Here is a 19,504-nt window from a genome sequence, read left to right on the forward strand (position 1 = left end):
CACTGGGCTCATGTTTCACAGACAGGATTTCATTTGAACCTCACAACAACCCCGTGGGGTTGAGGTTCCAGTTCACACATCACAAATGAGGATCCTAAGGTTGTGGGAGGGCACAGGATTTGCCCAAGGTCAAAGGAAATCTTGGTTCCCAGAGAGGAAAGCCCACATTCTTCCTCCATTGCCCATATGTACTCATGAATCTGTGTACACTTCCTCTTTACCTCTTCCATCATTCAGGGATGAAACATGCCCAAGAGGGATTTAATGCCAATAATAACCACCCCCCAATGACAGAGGCTTTGTCAGTTTCGCCAGCTTTCATTCATTACCCTTCGCTTTCCGTGAACAAGTTCACACCCCGGCTGCTTTCATTTCCACAAGCAGGGCAAGTACAGGATGTGATAAATACCCTGAACGAGGAAACATTTAGCCTAAGCTAACTATTATTGTCAGCATCCATGACGAATGACTTAATATAACCCTGAAAAGCTCAATGTGATGACTAATTTGTGGTTAAAGGTAGTTGGAAATTTACTTTGTAAAAATTACAAAGAAGTAACCCGATTAACTTTGAAAGGGCGGCGGGGGGTGGGGGGGAAGAGCCAACAAAAATACACTCATAATGATTTACTATTCCTTGCAGGGATAGCAATAAAGATAAGAATTACAACCACAAGAGCAGTTAGAGCGAGAATGAACATGTTTCACTTTGCATACTGGATGCAGGAAACGTACCAGTGCAGGTGGCATAAATGGAAAGTTCTGGGCTCCCCAAATCCGAGAAAAACTTACTTTAAGCTGTTGTGTCCAGTCTCTGGTTAACAGATGAGGAAACAGAGGCATATGTAGACAGGTCTGATGTGGCATCTGCTGAGTCAGGATCTTTTGGTGGAGTAGGGGTGTGGGAAATACAGTTTGGCACCAGGAAGGGTATAAGCTCTGAGTTCCCAGCTGGCCTGGGGTTGTGTCTTTACTCTACTTGACCCCACACAAAACACCTAACTCCTGTTAAGACCTCAGACTTTTCATAGGAAGACTCTTTATATGAATAATTCCAGTTTCTAAGAGGGTAGAAAAGGTAAGTGAATTACTGTGTGCAATGTACCCAGCACAATGCCTGGCACAGAGTAGGCTTACCAAAAATCTTTATGACTTTCTTCCTCTGCCTAGTTACTGTCATCCCCCAGGGCAAGCCCCATCAGGCCTTTTCTGATTCTCTCAGCAACTGTATATCCCACCAAAGAAAATCACAAGATTGACAGTGACCCCATGGGATATGCATGGAGCCATGGAATCAGTGTATCTGGGATTGTTAATAGGTAAGCCCCAGGACTCTATTATGAATGTCCTAAAATAAAAGCATTTGGTCTTCATCCCTTTGCTCTTCTTGTTGGGCCACATCACTGAATTGGGCTCCCCTTTCATTAAAAGCAGTTGAGCAGTGGCCCAGCACAAGGCATCATGTGGTGATGTGGGAGGATCCGGAAGGTTGGTAGGTGAGGTTAGCAAAGTCTCTGGCCAAGGGACATCTTTCCCAGTCACAGGCACACCTGGGAAGAGCAAACTGCCCTTTTCCTGTGGTTCCTGCTAGCTCTGCAAAGGCAGATTCTGCATTGCAAGGACTTGCCTGAACCTTACCCTGAGCCTTTCTGTTTTCTCCTCTCTCTTCCAGCACTACCACCACTACCCCCGGACTCTTTTTTTTTTTTTTTTTAAGATTTTATTTACTTATTTGAGAGAGAAAAAGAGTGAGAAAGTGAGAGAGAGAGAAAGAGAGAGAACATGAGCAGGCTGAGAGGGAAAAGCAGGCTCCTGCCAGAGCAGAGAGCCTGATTTGGGGATCGGTCCCAGGGCCCTGGGATCATGAACTGAGCCAAAGGCAGATGTTTAACCCACTGAGCCACCCAGGCACCCCAAGCCCTGGACTCTTCACAATAAATGCCAACTCGACAGCTGGCTGCAACCTCCTTGGAGGCTCTGGCCCCACTCCCCTCTGCCATCTTCGACTCAGGGTATCTGTCCACACTGTCACCTCCTCTTTAAATGTATCCCCCGGAACCACTACTTTCTCCCTGCTCAAATGTCCCCTCCTTAGAGGACCCCTCTCTGAATATCTCAGGCTTTGTGTGCCTGCTTGCCACTTCTGCCTTGATCAGGACTGTTGGGGGGGGTCATTGAGAGGACATGACCTTTGGTTTACCCTCCAGAAGTCCCTGTCGTCCCCTCTCCTTGGAATGTGTCTTTCACTTGGCTTTCCTGCTCCCAGCAGCTGCCCAAGGAAACAGACTTGAGATAACAATGTGGTGTTGAGACTACATGTACAGAGTATGTGACAGAACACCACTTAAGCTTCTGTAGAAACTTTTAAGATTTGGGGTGGTTGTGGAGATCTATTCCTCTTGAGGAGCCTCGTGTGAAAGTTCCCTGGCTTGTTACACCTGCCACCTACCAACCCAGAGTGGCCTGCCTCTCTCTTTGATGACTCCCTGCCCTCTGTATACAGGGGTCTGGTTTCAGATTGCACCTGAGAGGGCCCAGAAGAGGTTGGGAATCAATCACATTTCCCAGATTAGAATTTAAGTATGTTTATCAAAGAGCTGGACATACATGGCCATATTTACTTGCTTCTGTGTTGCATCCACTATTAAAATGTAAGTTTAGAGGTTATGTTAGTTCCATAAGGCTGCTGTAACACATACCACAAATGAGGTAGCTCAGAACAACAGAAATGGATTGATTCACAGTCCTGGAGTCCAGAAGTCTGACCTCAAGGTGCTAGTAGTGTTCGTTTGCTCTAGAGGCTCTGAGGAAGACTCCATCCCATGCGCTTTTGAGCTTCTAGCAGTGGAGGGAAGCCTTGGTGTTCTTGGCTTGTAGGTACCTCACTCCAGTGTCTGTCCCCATCCTCACGTGGCCTCCTTCTCTATGTCTGTGTGGCTTAATCTCAAATACCCCTCTCCTCTCTCTTACAAGGAAACCAGCCAATGGATGTAGAGCCTGCCCTAAATCCAGAATGACCTCATGATTGAGATTTTTTAATTTATAGAAAGGCTTTCTTTCTAAATAACTGCAGCTCCACAGTTCTAGGAGCAAGGACTTAGACATACTTTTTTGAGGGAGAGGCATAATGCAACCCACTCGAAAGCAAACACCTTCACTCTACTGAGGACCCCCAGAGTCTCTAAGCCCAAGATGGTACTTATTCCCTACCATGCTTTCATCAAATGTGTGTTGGGTGAACCCTCACTATCACTTTAAAACTTTCCCTCTCTGACCCCAGGTTTTTGCCAGGTGGCCCCTCCCATCCCTGAGAGCTGTAGCTCCCAGACTTCCTGAGCCTCCCATTGTCTCCCTATGTCATCAGGGAAGCTCCATAGGAAGTGAGGGCCCTGGCAGGAGCAGCTGGGCAGGGCTCGGTGGCTATCTCCAAACAAGCTTCGTGGCATGGTATTCTGCATGCTATTCAAAAAAGGTAGACAGGCTCTCTTTCTGCTGGGCTCCAGGATGACAAATATCAGGCCCTATCCACCTGCTCAGAGGACCTTCCTTCTCCCATGACCATTGGACACGATGGTTCATGATTATAAATGCCCCCTCACTTCCACCCTGACTTCACCTATTGATTTTCTCTCTCCCAATATTGTTTCCCCCCTCATGTGGCTCCTTTAGCTCAATCAACCACACTTGTCCCCATTCTAAAACCCCCTCCTCAATAATAACCACCCCAACTATCGCCCAATGTACTTCCTTGCCTGCTTATATGCTTCTGTAAAGTTTATATTTCTCCTTCTAAGGACTTAACACAACAAGAAATAGTTATTAGTGCAGTTCCTTGTAGAACATCTCACTTGTCTAAGCTGCATATCTAAACTATCTATTCTGTAAGGAGAAAGCAGCCCCAGTCCCTGCCAACTGGAAAGTACTGGGTGCAGGCAACTAACCACTCAAACGTGCTCACCACACTCGTCATCTTAACCTCCACTCCTTCCATTCCCCAGCTCTCCAACTTCCCACATCCTGGACACAGCCCACCACTCACGGTAAGCTGCTGTCCTGTACGTATCACCACATACAACAATCCTGTTTCCCAATATCCAGTTCATCACCCTCAGGTGCTACTCAGATTACCTGTCAAATATCCCCTGACTTCATCCACATCTCTACATCTTCATCATTTCACTCTGGTGGGTGGGTTCCTGTTGAGTCAGTCTGCTAGGACTGCCGTTGGAAAGTATCACAGATGGGGTGGCTTAAACAGCAGAAATGCATTTTCTCACAATTTGGGAGGCTAGAAGTCTAAGATCAAGGTGTTGGCAGGGTTGGTTTCATCTGCAGCCTCTCTCCCTGCTTCATTCATGGCCGCCTTCTCTGTATATGTCTGTGTCCTGATCTCCTTTTTTTTTTCTTCCTTTTTTTTTCAAAGATTTTATTTATTTATTTGACAGACAGAGATCACAAGTAGGCAGAGAGGCAGGCAGAGAGAGAGAGAGAGAGAGAGAGGAGGAAGCAGGCTCCCCGCCGAGCAGAAAGCCTTATGTGAGGATCGATCCCAGGACCCCGGGATCATAACCTGAGCAGAAGGCAGAGGCTTTAACCCACTGCGCCACCCAGGCACCCATCCTGATCTCTTCTTATGAGGACACCAGTTGTACTGGATTAGGACCCACATCAATGACCTCATTGCAACTTAATTCTCTTTAAATACAGTCACATTCCCAGGTACTGAGAGTTAGGACTCCAACATCAGAATTTGGGGGGAAGGGATAAATTCAGCCCATAATATTACCATCCTTTATTCTTTTTTACTTTTTTATTTATTTTTTAAATTTCTTTTTTCAGTGTTCCAGAATTCATTGTTTAGGCACCACACCCAGTGCTCCATGCAATACATGCCCTCCAGAATACCCATCACCAGGCTAATCCAAACTTCAAAACCCTCAGTTTGTCTCTTAGATTCCACAGTCTCTCATGGTTCGTCCCCCCTCCAATTTCGCCCAACTTCCTTCTCCTCTCCATCTCCCCCTGTCCTCCATGTTATTCCTTATGTTCCACAAATAAGTGAAACCATATGATAACATCCTTTATATTTCAATTCAAACATTTCCTTGGAGAAGTTTTCATTGATATTCCCAACAAGGTCAGACTTCCCCAGTACAATCTATGTTAGCATTCTGCACTGCGGATCATTACCATGGTAATAATTATTGTGTGTGTGTGTGTGTGTGTGTGTGTGTGTGTGTGTGTGTGTAATTCTCAGTTCATGTCCATCCCTCCATCAGAATGTAAACTCCATGAGGGCAATGGATGGATCTAGCATATGACCCTCTCAACAATTTACTCTTTTTTTTTTGGCCTTCCTTTTGATTTCTGGGATAGAACCTGCCTTTCAATGTCTTCCTATACCTCAGGCTCCTTCAGAGTTCGTCACTCTCCTCCTCTTTTTGAACCACCTCTTAAATATTGCTTCCTTGAGGTTCTATCTTAGTCACTTTCTCTTTGTGGTCAGTGAGCTATCTTGGAAATTGTTAACCCTCTTGAGACTTTAGTAAGTGCCTTATTCTGTCACTGACATTTGCATTCCCAACACTACTGTGGTTCTGCCTCCTTTGTTCCATTTCTATACTTCCTACTTCCTACCAGTTATTTCTAGCTTTACCAACTCCTCCAAACCATGTTCAACACAGAAACTATCTTTACCTTTGAAGCTACTTCACCTCTATTCTTAGCTGAATAGATGGCACCACTCTATACTCAGTTGCTCAGACAGTAAAATATATCACAGGAGCCCAATATAAATATAAAATATAAAGATAATCACCAAGTCCAGCTTTTCCCCCACATCTCAAACCCAACCTTGTTCAATTCTTCTAAGTATCTCTTGATTCACTTTTTTTCCTCCATTCTTTATGTCTTATCAGGTACCCACTCTATTACCACTGCCACAAGAATTTTAACTCATAAAAATCCAAGTCACTCCTCTACCTAAAACCTTCTAATGGTTTCCCATGACAATAGAACACACATCTGTCTGTTTAGCCTAACATACAGGGCTCACCATTAACCAGATCCACTCATTTCTCTAGAATGATTTCTTATGTGGGTGCCTGGGTGGCTCAGTTGGATAAGCATCTGCTTCTGCTTGGGTCATGATCCTGGGGTCCTGGAATTGAGCCCTGCATCAAGTTCTCTGCTCAGAGGGGATTTTGCTTCTCCCTCTCCCTCTGTACCTCCCCCACCCCACACTTGTGTTTTTGATCTCTCTTGCTCACTCTCTCTCTCTCAAAATAAAGAAGATACTAAAAAATGAATGATTTCTTACTAATCTTCTCTAATTTTCTGCATATCCTCACCTACACTAAATTTCTCATTGATCTTTGAGTAGACTAGACTCCTCCATGCCTCTGTGCATATCTATCAGTCCCCACTTCAGAAATGTATATTGGCAGAAACTCTTAGTTGTCCCCCTTCACTGGGAATAGTCCCAAATACAGAAAACTGCCTTGCTCAAGGTCATGTCTTCTTCCACAGGACAGTCTGCATCCATGACTGATCCACACAAGGACGTGAAGGCCTGGCTTCCATGCATCAACTCAGGATACCCCAAATGAGCCATCCCAGCTCCAGAGCTCTCCCTAGGGTCAGCTGAAGAATTTTCTGGGGCCAAATCACAACTCAGATTCTCTCTTTCCAAATACCTGCTTCCTTTCTCTCTTGTCCAGGGGTAGAGATCTCAAGGGCACTCTTAGAAAACAAAAAACACAAACAAATCAAATAACAAATAAACAAAATGAAACAAAACCCAAACAAACAAACAAACAAAAACTCCTGCACAGGAATCCCCACCTCCAAATCTGCCTCTCAAGGAACAATCGGATAGTGGCTGTTTGTAGATGCCCTGCTCTCTGCCCAGATAGCATTTCTATTCTACCTTTGCCTGCCTGCCAAACTCCTATGCATTTTTCAGATCTGAAGTCAAATGTCATCTAGATGCCCCAAAGTGAGACCCACCATTCTCTGAACTGCTATAGCACATTTTGGTTCTCCTTGATATCAATATATATCACACTGCCTTATAATTATTCTTCAGATATTTTCATTTCCTACTAAATTCTCTGCTCTGCAAGGATACTGTAGTAGTTACTTACTGCTGTGGAATGAATTACCAAAAATGTAGTAGCTTGAAATGGCACCTATTTATTATCTCACAGTTTCATAGGTCTGAAGTTCCCATGAGCTCAACTAGATTCTCTGCTTAGGGTTTCCTAAGGCTGAAATCAAGACATCAGCCAGCCTAGGTCTTCAGCGGAGGCTTTGGGAGAATCTACTTCCAAATCACTCGAGTTGGCAGAATTTAGTTCCTTGTGGGGTGGGACTGTGGTTCCTGTTTCCTTGCTGGCTGTCAGTTCAGTGCCACTCTGTACTCTTAGAAGCACCCCAGATGTCTTCCTACAGGGCTCTCTCCATCCTCAAAGCCAACAATAGTAGATGAAGTCTTACCTTGTGAAACTCTTTCACCTCTGTCATCTTATGCCTCCAGCCAGAGAAAAGTCTTTGCTTTTAAGAGTTCATATGAGTAGATCAGGCATGCCTAGATATTATCTCTTTTTCTGGATCAACTTTGTGCCATATTTATTCATAGGTTCCAAGGATTAAAGCATGGGGTCCTTATGGCTATACCTAGAAATTCTACCAACTACAGATGGAAAGTGAATCTTACTCATTGAGTAGGCTTCTCAGTGCCTAGCAGAGCTTCTGATATAAAAGGCAATTGATGTGGGGTGCTGGGTGGCTCAGCTTGTTGTGTCTGACTCTTTGTTTTGGCTCAGGGTCATGAGTTTGAGCCCCAAACTCCTTCTGCCTCTCCCTCCCAATGGACACATTCTCCCCCCCATCAAAAATAAATAAATAAATAAATAGCAATTGATGTTGTATTCACTGTTAAGTTGAACTGATTTCAGTTTCAATGATTTTTGATGCTTTAAAATGATCTACTTTAGTTATATGCCTGACAAAAGAAATACCTCAGATAGCAAATTAAAAATAAAACGAGGAAATGAACTGCAGTCCTTTGGTGGACCTTGATCCATAGGAGGAGAAATTTAAAATGGAAGAGAAATATCACAAAATGGAAAGAAAGACAAACCTCCTGAAAAATGAAAGTGTAGTTCTGCAGATCTGCACATTTTACAATTTGTTGGGGTTAATGTAGAGCATGAAATCATCCATAATATCTGGCTGGCTAAAATGTAACATGGAGGCTGCTGGGGGTGAGGGAGGGTTTTGGAGAAGGGCATAACCTTTGGAATGGCAATGCCTGTGAGACTGCTCTGCTATAGGAATACTGTGGGGAGTTACCTTCCCAGGAGCTTCCTTAGCCCAAACAGCCACCCTGTGATCTAAGAGGTGTACATATTGTCCCCTAGGCTATGTTTAGCAGAACTTGTAGAACACGCTGATTAGCATAGCATAGCATATCTTTCCTGTAAACAGATCCTCCTAGTTCCAGTAATGCCCCTTGTCACACATCACATGCTTGAGAAACAGTGATAAAGACTTAACGATTATCCTGAAAGACAAATAAAGGCAGGAGCAAAGAAGAGCAAAGGGCCTTCATCTCTGAGTGTTGACCCCCTTGCTTACTCCTCTCTTACATAGTACATTTTGGAGTTATCTTTCATCCGTTGGTACAGGGATCGCTGGCCATTCCTGGCAATCGCTGGGTTCATCAACTTTCAAAATTAGTAATTACATGAGAGTTATCAGTTACCAGAATTGCTTTACTATGGAAATACCTTGATTAGATTAGTAACAGCAGGTTTCCTACACCTGAATCTGCTCAAACCTCAAATGAAAATCTGGTTGGTGCTGAGGAAAGTGATGCCACCAGTTTGCCCCTAGTGTGTGCTGTGGTGAGTTCGCGGCTTTGATTTGGAGATGAGGTGATGCTCATGCATGTATTTGTGTGTGTGTGTTTATAGAAGTCATCGTGGTGCTTCCAGGGTTGCTGTCTCTCCCCACGTAGGACAGGACCTGCATACTTTTTTTGCGATGATGGCCTCCTTCCCTTCTGCTGATGGCAGCCTTCGCTTCATTTTGTGTTTAGGCATACAAAGTGATGACAAACGTGGACAATTGTTTCTGGCTGCAGCTCACCCGAATAAAACTGTTTCAATTGATTCAGAGCGCTGATGTCAGCCAAGACCCCATACTTCTTGACACTGCATTTTTCCCAGTGAATAATAAATCACTGTATTTCCACCAACAGCCTCTCTCCCTCTGCCTTTCTCTTTTCTCCCACCATTAGTCATGCAGGTTTAGCTCACCACCTGTCACTTGGCATGCTTCTGCAAATACTTTTACCCACATAGAGGTGGATTGAGTTTCATTGAAGTTGGGAACACACCTGTGCTTACCTGCGTCTGCAACTCACCAGCTGTAGTCCTTAAAAAAAAAAAAAAGTATCCCTTGACTATTAGTATAAATTACAAGTTGCTATTTCTTGGTGTGGATTTTTCAAACATTTCTATTATTAGAATTTTGAACTGCAAGTAATTTAAATATGCTTCAGAATACATATAAGTAGCTAAATACATAGTGGGTTATCTTGAGAAAAGGATTAATGTTAACTAATTGTATATGACTTACTACCATCACTCCTTCAATTTTCTCAACAAATCTAATGAGAGGAAATTTTGCATTAAATCACTAAATAGATAAGAAAGTTAGACTCAGGAAGGGCAACTAGCCCAGATCATTCATGACCTAAGTGAAACATTCTGGACTCCAAATAAGGAGGGTCTGATCTCAAAGCCCTTGTAATTTTCCTTTAATGTGACACATTTCCTGCTTGATTATGCTGTTGCCTTTCACCTAGTAATTCAATATTCAGGGATTCCCTATTATGACCTAAATGCTGCACTAACAGCAAAGGATTTATGCAGCCAAACACACAGCTCTTCCCACAGAGGCTGGTGGACCAGAAGAATGAAAGCCAATGTTGGTGAATTATAATGATTTTTTTCTTTGTTTTGTTTTGTTTTGTCTTTTGGATTTCTGTTTTTTTGGTTTGGTTTGGTTTGGTTTTTGAAGCGTTGTAACAGAAGTAAGTCTCAGGGTAGGTTCATTTAGAGCAGCTTTTCCAATGCAGAAGTCACTGCTCTTGTTTGTCTATCTAAATCATTGAAATTGTTTTATAAATAAAATGAAGAATTCAATTCCTCAGTTAAGAGTCATGTTTCGGGGCACCTGGGTGACTCAGTGGGTTAAAGCCTCTGCCTTTGGCTCAGGTCATGATCTCAGGGTCCTGGGATCAAGACCCACATCAGGCTCTCTGCTCAGCAGGGAGCCTGCTTCCTCCCTCTCTCTCTCCCTGCCTCTCTGCCTACTTGTGATCTCTGTTTGTCGAATAAATTAAATAAAATCTTAAAAAAAAAAAAAGAGTCATGTTTCAAGGACTTGACAGTCATGCATGGCCAATGTCTACTGAAGTAGACAGTGCAGCTTAAGAACTTTCCTGTGGTTGTACATTGTTCTATGGGACAGTGCCACACCAGAGGATCAAACAAGCATCCCTGAAAGTGGTTCTTGAGCTCAGACTTGAAGATTAAATAGAAGTTTCCACACAAACCATCAGAGGCAGGAGATTCTAGGGAAAGAAATCAAATGTGCCAAGGCAGGAAGAAGACAGGAGAAGACACAGGTTGTCCAGTGAGTTGCATGTAAATTAGAATAATTCTAAGTCTTTAAAGGGCATTCTGGAATGAAGAGCATAACCTGAATTGCCTGAAGTCAGGGATGATTTTCTGTGTTATTGAATAATATAGTATGGAATATCTTTGTTGTAGGGTAGAATGTGGATTCTCTCCTGTGCACCAGTAGTTTCCAAATTGTTTTTCAGTTACAGACTTTTTTTTTTTTTTTTTTTACTTTTCAAATGAAACATTATTCAGAATCCCTTTTGAGAGACCAGTTACAAATGGAAAAGCTCTACCTAAAGGTGGGTGGAGAGCTTCCCTCTCAGGCACCACTGACCCAGAGCCACCTTCACTGAAACTTGGAACTCTGTAGAGCTAGTGGAAACACCAAAGAGCCACCAGAGAATTTTGAACATGGAACAAATGATTTGAAACTATGTCTTGGGAAAGTCACTCTATCCAGTGTGAAGGACTGACACATGGAGGTAACATGGAAACAGGAATGGATGACTACAGAGGCATGAAAACAGAAGAAGAAAAAGATTATAAGTGCCATTTTTAACTAGAAAAAAGAAAAGAAAAAAAGATGATCTCAGGATCTGAAGGAATCTGGTGTGCAAGGAAGAGAAGAAAGAGACACACTTTCTTTTTGTTCTTGTCTTTAATCTATTCCCCTTGGTGAATTGGGTGACTGATGGTATCATTTTTCATGATGTGGAATTCTAGAGGGACATTTTACTTATTGGATGATTGCTTTAAATTCTCTAGTCTTCAAAAAATATCAGGATGGGGAGAATGGTGGTTTACATTTAGGCCTTGAGTTACTGCTCTGTCATTCTGTCAAAGCCAGAGGGAATATCACAAAATCCTTCTACTCACTTCAATGAATAATTTATGTCTTATTTCCTTATTCTTCCCCATAGCAAACATCGATCAGAAGCATCTGAAACAAACAGACCACAGAAACTAGAGTCAAAACCAGCGTTTTGTCAACTGATTAGATAGCAGTTAGTTTAATGCTAACATTAATCAAGGTCTGATTGCTCCATTGTGAGGAACAAGAACTATGTGCTGAGATTAATATGCAAGATCTGGTTCAGAATGTTTCTGCAGAAACCCCCATGCAGTAATTAAGAAGAACACCAAATGAAGGTTATTGATCCGTTGTGTTATTGAGAAACAACGTAATTGATATTTCAGATCTTAATTGTTGATTCCAAAGTAAGAGACAGTTTGTACAGATCATTAGTAACAGAGTTTTTTTGTTCTTATAATTTAAACCAAAATATTGAGTTCAAATGTTACCCTGTTTCAAATAAACATTGATTTAATTGTCAAGAAATCTTTATTGGTGTTTAAAATTATTATCTTTTGGACAAATTTGAGGCAATATACTATGAGCTTTGGAGTCAGATAGTTTGCACTCGTAAGTTGTGTGGAATAAGGTTTCTCATTCAATCTTTCTGGGCCTCAAATTTCATTTGAAATGTGACATTGATAATACTCACCTCACAGATCTCTTGGAAGGGTTCGGGGAGGAAGCCAATGTCAAAGAGCTCTGTATACCACACTGTTAAGGAGCAAAGCCACTGGATCCGGACTGTTGTATTTCAAACACAGCCTTGCCACTCATTTGCTTTGCAAACTTAGACACATTAGTTAACCATTCTGTCCCTCAATTTTCTCATCTTTAAAGAGGAATAATAGTAATAGATATCCCAGATAGGGCTGTTATGGAATTCAATGAATACATGAAAAGTTCTTACAGGAGGGCCAGGCAGATCATGAGCACTGTATAACTGTTCATTGTTTTTATTGTTATAATTTGAAAGAATTTAAACCCATAGTTAATTTGCAATAAATATTAATTGCCTCCTTTCCCCCTCTACAGGTTGACAGGAGAAAACCCAAACCAGTGAGTGCACTTGCCTTTGCTATGTATGTAGTGTTTGTACCCATTTGCACACAGAACTTTTAGAAAACATCCTTGTGACTAATTTCAAAATATGACTAAACACCACAGAAACACCCAAAATGTGATGGAAACTGTGATGAAGACTGAGATTAACTAATTGGGAAATAAAGACCCTAGAATATACAGATAATTCTAAACAGGAAGCAGAATCTGATTAGTATCCTGATGGAAATCTAAGGACACATTGCTTCCCAAAAAAACCAAGAATTAGCTGCCATGGAAAAGCCATTAGAGAACAAGAAAGCATTCCTGGGGGTGTTTGCTTGGCTCAGTTGGTTAAACGTCTGACTTTGGCTCAGGTCATGATCCAGGGTCCTGGGATCAGTCCCCACATTGGGCTCCCCGCTGAGCAGGAAGCCTGCTCCTCCCTTTCCCTCAGCCACTCCCCCTTCATATTCTCTCTTAAACAAGTAAATTAATTCTTAAGAATGAAGGAAATAAAGAAGAAAATAAAGAGAAAGAAAGAAAGAAAGAAAGAAAGAAAGAAAGAAAGAAAGAAAGAAAGAAAGCACTTGCCTGGGTGACTCAGTGGGTTAAAGCCTCTGCCTTTGGCTCAGGTCATGATCCTGGGGTCCTGGGATTGAGCCCCGCATCAGGTTCTCTGCTCAGCAGGGAGCCTACTTCCTCCTCTCTCTCTGCCTACTTGTGATCTCTGTCTGTCAAATAAATAAATAAAATCTTAAAAAAAAAGAGAGAAAGAAAGAAAAGCAAACACTTTTGGCAGTTAAAAAATGGCAGATAAAATTAAAGGGAAAAAAATACATATGTATAGCTTGAGGACAAAGTCAAAGAAATGGCTTTGTCTTTGAGACTCGGACAATCCAGTGGGCCCAGCATCAGATAAAAAGGAATTCTGAAAAGGTGTATCAGTGATGAGAGAGGGGATGATGCTGCCAGAGAAATAATACAAGAAAAGTTTCCTGAACTAAAGGATATGTGAATCCTTGAAAAGAACAAGTCCAAATCACAAGACACAACTACACATACACTAGAATGGTTAACATTAGAAAATAAATACATAAAAATGGAAAACAGTTAGTGCTGGGGAGGGTGCAAACCTACTGGTACTCTCATATACTACTGGTAAGAGAACAAAAAGGTGAATCCACCTTGGAACACAAATTGGGAAGATCATGTAAAATTGAATATATGATCACCATATGACCCAAAAATATCACTCCTAGTTACCTACCCAAGGCAAGGGAAAACATGGCTGCACAAAAACTTGTAAATAAATGTTTATAGCAGCTTTATTTATATGACAGCTAAAATGACTATCAGTTCATCAACTGGTGATTGGATAAACAAACTGTGGTACATTCCAACAAGAGAATATTAGAGCAAACCAAAGGAATGCATTTCTGACATATTCAACAACATGGATATCTCCAAAAAGCATTATGCTAAGTTAAAGAAATAAGACAGAAAGGCCTATATACTCTCTGATTCCATTTGTATGACATTCTGAAAAAGTCAAAACCATAGTAACAGAAATAGGATTATGGTTTGCCAGGGACTAAGGAGGAGGGACTTGGGATTAAGAAAAGTATGAAGTGCTGAAAATATCCCATATGCTGCTATTAGTGGTGAATTTGTAGTGTTATGTGCTTGTGAAAACATAAAAATATACTTCAAAAGAATGGATAAGGGGTGACTGGGTGGCTTAGTCAGTTAATTTCTGCCTTAGACTCAGGTCATGATCCCAGGGTCTTGAGATAGAACCCAACACTGGGCTCCCTGCTCAGCAGGGAGTCTGCTTCTCCCTCTGCTCCTCCCCCTGCTCATGTTATCTCTCTTTTACTCTCTCAAATAAATAAATAAAATCTTGAAAAATAAAATAATAGATAAATTTGTGAATTCCTCTTCAATAAACCTAAATTCAATAAAAGCCTAAAAAAGCCTACTGAATCACAAGCAAGATAATTTTTTAAATACCCATGTTAGCTATGTCTTTAAGAAATTTCAGAAGTGATGTTAGTGGGATGCTAGTATAGGAAGACCTGGGTCCTCTTTCCTCCTACAAACACACTAATTCAGCATGAATTCATGGACAAATTCCTCTTGTGAGAAATCAGAAACTGGAAGGCTCCTGCACCTTAGGAGAAATGAAACTCTTCCAAGAAGCAGACTCACAGAAGCCAGCAAGGAGACCGAGGATTCTCCCTTCCCCTGGCACAGCACCATATGAGCAGATCTTTCTCCAGGACAGATGACATGTTAAATCAAAAAACAAATCTTAGCAAATGTAAAGATTGAAATCAGATCAAGTTTTTTTTTTTCTGCCCACAATGGATTAAAAAAAAATAGAAATTAATAGCAAAGGAAAACTGAAAAATTCAGATACTATGGAAATTAAACAGCACACCCTTGAGCAAAACTTCGAATCAGAGAAAAAATAAAAAGGGAATAGAAAATATTTGAGAACAAGGAAAATGAAAATACAAAATACCAAAGCTTATGGGATGTAGCAAAAACAGTCTTCAGAGGAAGTTCATAGCAATAAATGCCTACATTAAAAATGATCTCAGGCACCTGGGTGGCTCAGTTGGTTAAGTATCTGCATTGTACTCTGCACTCAGAGGGGAGCCTACTTCTCCCTCTTTCCCCCACTTTGTTCCTCTCCTTACTCATGCTCACTCTCTCTCTCTCTCTCTCAAAATAAATAAATAAATAAATAAATAAATAAATAAATAAATAAAAATAAATAAATGATTTAAATATATAAAATTTAAAAAAAAGAAAGATATCAAACAAGCTACCCACATTGACATCCAAACAAGTGAGAAAAAGAGCAAACTAAACCCAAAGTTAGCAGAAGGAAAGAAATAATAAAGATTAGAGCAGAAATAAATGAAATAGAAAATTAAAAAAGAAAAAAAATTAAGTGTTGGTTCTCTGAAAAGAGAGGCATCATTGACAAAGCCTTAGCTAGACTAAGAAAAGTGTGAATAGACTTACCACTAGTACAGAGATCAAATCCATAATCAAAAATATCCCAACAAAGAAAACCTCAGGACCCAATGGCTCCTCAGATGAATTCTACCAAACATTTGAAGAACCAGTGTGAATCCTTCTCAAACTCTCCCAAAAGCCTGAAGTGGATGAGTCACTTCTAAAATCATTTTATGGGGCCAGCAGGACCCTGATACCAAAGCCAGATGAAAACACTACAAGAAAAGGAAACTGCAGGCCAATAATCTCTGACAAACACAGATGCAAAAATCCTTGACAAAATCCTAGCAAACATAATCCAGCAGAACACTGAAAGAATCATACCCATGACCAAGTGAAATTTGTCACTTGGACACAAGGATTGTTCAACATACAAAAGTTAATCAATGCGATACACCACAGTAAATGGAACAAAGGATAAAAGTTGCATTGTTGTCCCAACAGATATGGAAAAAGCGTTTTGACAAAATTCAATGTCCTTTCATGATAAAATCCCTCAACAACCTAGAAATAGAAGGGAATTACCTCAACATAATAAAGGCCATATATAACAACCCCACAGCTAATATCATACTCAACATGAATGAACTGAAAGCTCTTCTTCTAAGACCAGGAACAAAACCCCTACCACTTCTATTTAGTCAGTACTGTGCTGAAAGTCTTAGCTGGAGAAATTAGACAAGAAAAGTAAATAAAGGTACATAGATCAGAAAGGAAGAAGTGGAAGAAAGAAAGAAAGAAAGAAAGAAAAAAAAAACAAGAAAGCAGAAAGAAATGAAAGTGTACTTGTGTGCAGATGACCTGATCTTATGTATTAAAAAACCTAGACTCCATTAAAAAACAAACAAACAGGGGCACTTGGGTGGCTCAGTGGGTTGAAGAATCTGCCTTCAACTCAGGTCATGGTCCCAGGGTTCTGGGATCCAGCCCCACATTGGGCTCTCCGCTTAGTGGGAGTCTGCTTCTCCCCCTCTTCCTCTGCCTGCTTCTCTGCTTGTGATCTCTGTCAAATAAATAAATAAATAAATAAATAAATAAAACGTGCTCCCTGGGGAGCCTGCTTCTCCCTCTGCCTGCTGATCTGCCTACCTGTGCTCTCCATCTTTCTGTCATAAATAAATAAAATCTTTAAAAAAACAAACAAATAAATGAACAAAACAAAAACAAAACAACAACAACAAAACTTTTGGAAGTAATGAATTCAGTGAATATAATGTCAACAGAGCAAAAATCAATGGCACATCTATACACTAAAAAGATATCTGAGAAAAAAATTATGAAAACAATACCATTTACATTAGCACCAAAAAGGATAAAATATTTAGGAAAAGCTTATTAAAGAGGTGAAAGATTTGTTTACTGAAATGTAGAAAAGATTGATAGAGGAAATTATTTCATTTTCTTGCTTAAGACACCCACAAATGGAAAAATACCAGTGTCCACAGACAGGAAGACAATATTTTTCAAGCGTCCATATGACCCAAAGTGATTTACAAATTTAGTGCAAACCCTATCAAAGTCCCAAAGGTATTTTTTTTTTTTTTACAGAAGAAGAAAAAAATATATTCTAAAATTCCTAGGGAACTACAAAACAAAACAAAACAAAAAAAACATGAATAATGGAACTCATTCTGAAAAAGAAGAGCAAAATTGGAGGCATCACAACTCCTGAATTCAAAACATATTACAAAGCTATGGCAATCAAAACATCATGGAACTAGAATAAGAACAGATATATAGAAGAGTGGAACAGAATAGAGAGGCCAAAATAGATCCATGAGTCCATGGCCAATTGATCTTTAACAAGGGGGCCAAGAATACACAATGGGGAAAAGTTAGTCTCTCCAATAAATATGCTGGAAAAATTGGATCTAAACATGAAAAGAATGCAGTTGGACCCTCATCTTTCACCATACACAAAAATCAACTGAAAATGGATATAAGAATTAACATAGGACCTGAAATTATAAAATTCCTAGGAGAAAACTTAGGTAGAAATCTTCATGATATCTGTCTTAACAATGATTTCTTGGACACGACACCAAAAGCACAGGCAACAAAAACAGAAATAAGCAAGTGAGATTAAATCAAATTAAAACCTGCACAGCAAGAAAAACAATTATCAGAGTAAAAAGGAAACCTAAGGAAGGGAAGAAAATATTTGCAAATCATTTTTCATAATCTGTTAAGGATGCTATAACAAAATATCACAGACCAAGTAACTTTTACTTATTTTTTAAAGATTTATTTATTAAGAGAGAGAGAGAGAGAGAGATTGTGAGCAAAAGCAGGGAAAGAAGGAGGGAGAAGGAGAGAAACAGACTCCCTGCTGGGGGTGGAGCCCTACTCAGGGCTCAATCTCACCACCCTCAGATCATGACCTGAGCTTAAATCAGGAGTCTGATCCTTAACTAACTGAGCCAACCAGGTTCCCCAGAGTAGCTTTTAAACAACAGAAATTTATTTCTCATAGTTTTAGAGGCTGGAATTCTGGGATCAGAGTGCAGGCATGGTCAGATGAGGACCCTGTGTGAGTTGCAGATTTCTTTTTCTTTCTTTCTTTTTTTTATATATATATATATTTTTTTTAATTTTATTTTTTATAAACATATATTTTTATCCCCAGGGGTACAGGTCTGTGAATCACCAGGTTGCCACACTTCACAGCACTCACCATAGCACATACCCTCCCCAATGTCCATAACCCCCCCTCCCATCCCCTCTCCCCCCATCAAACCTCAGTTTGTTTTGTAAGAGTAAGAGTCCCTTATGGTTTGTCTCCCACCCAATCATACCTTGTTTCATTTACTCTTCTCCTACCCCCTTAACCCCCCATGTTGCATCTCCTCTCCCTCATATCAGGGAGATCATATGATAGTTGTCTTTCTCCGATTGACTTATTTCGCTAAGCATGATACCCTCTAGTTCCATCCACGTCGTCGCAAATGGCAAGATTTCATTTCTTTTGATGGCTGCATAGTATTCCATTGTGTATATATACCACATCTTCTTTATCCATTCGTCTGTTGATTGACATCTAGGTTCTTTCCACACTTTGGCTATTGTAGACATTGCTGCTATAAACATTCGGGTGCACATGCCCCTTTGGATCACTACGTTTGTATCTTTAGGGTAAATACCCAGCAGTGCAATTGCTGGGTCATAGGGTAGTTCTATTTTCAACATTTTGAGGAACCTCCATGCTGTTTTCCAGAGTGGTTGCACCAGCTTGCATTCCCACCAACAGTGTAGGAGGGTTCCCCTTTCTCCGCATCCTCGCCAGCATCTGTCATTTCCTGACTTGTTAATTTTAGCCATTCTGATTGGTGTGAGGTGATATCTCATTGTGGTTTTGATTTGTATTTCCCTGATGCCAAATGATATGGAGCACTTTTTCATGTGTCTGTTGGCCATCTGGATGTCTTCTTTGCAGAAATGTCTGTTCATGTCCTCTGCCCATTTGCAAATATCTTTTCCCATTCTGTCAGTTGTCTTTTGGTTTTGTTAACTGTTTCCTTTGCTGTGCAAAAGCTTTTGATCTTGATAAAGTCCCAATAGTTCATTTTTGCCCTTGCTTTACTTGCCTTTGGCGATGCTCCTAGGAAGATGTTGCTGCGGCTGAGGTCGAAGAGGTTGCTGCCTGTGTTCTCTTCAAGGATTTTGATGGATTCCTTTCTCACATTGAGGTCCTTCATCCATTTTGAGTCTATTTTCGTGTGTGGTGTAAGGAAATGGTCCAATTTCATTTTTCTGCATGTGGCTGTCCAATTTTCCCAACACCATTTGTTGAAGAGGCTGTCTTTTTTGCATTGGACATTCTTTCCTGCTTTGTCGAAGATTAGTTGATCATAGAGTTGAGGGTCTATTTCTGGGCTCTCTATTC

Source organism: Enhydra lutris, unplaced genomic scaffold, assembly GCF_002288905.1.
Source record: "Enhydra lutris kenyoni isolate GAN:26980312 unplaced genomic scaffold, ASM228890v2 scaffoldscaffold21, whole genome shotgun sequence".
Classification (NCBI taxonomy): Eukaryota; Metazoa; Chordata; class Mammalia; order Carnivora; family Mustelidae; genus Enhydra; species Enhydra lutris.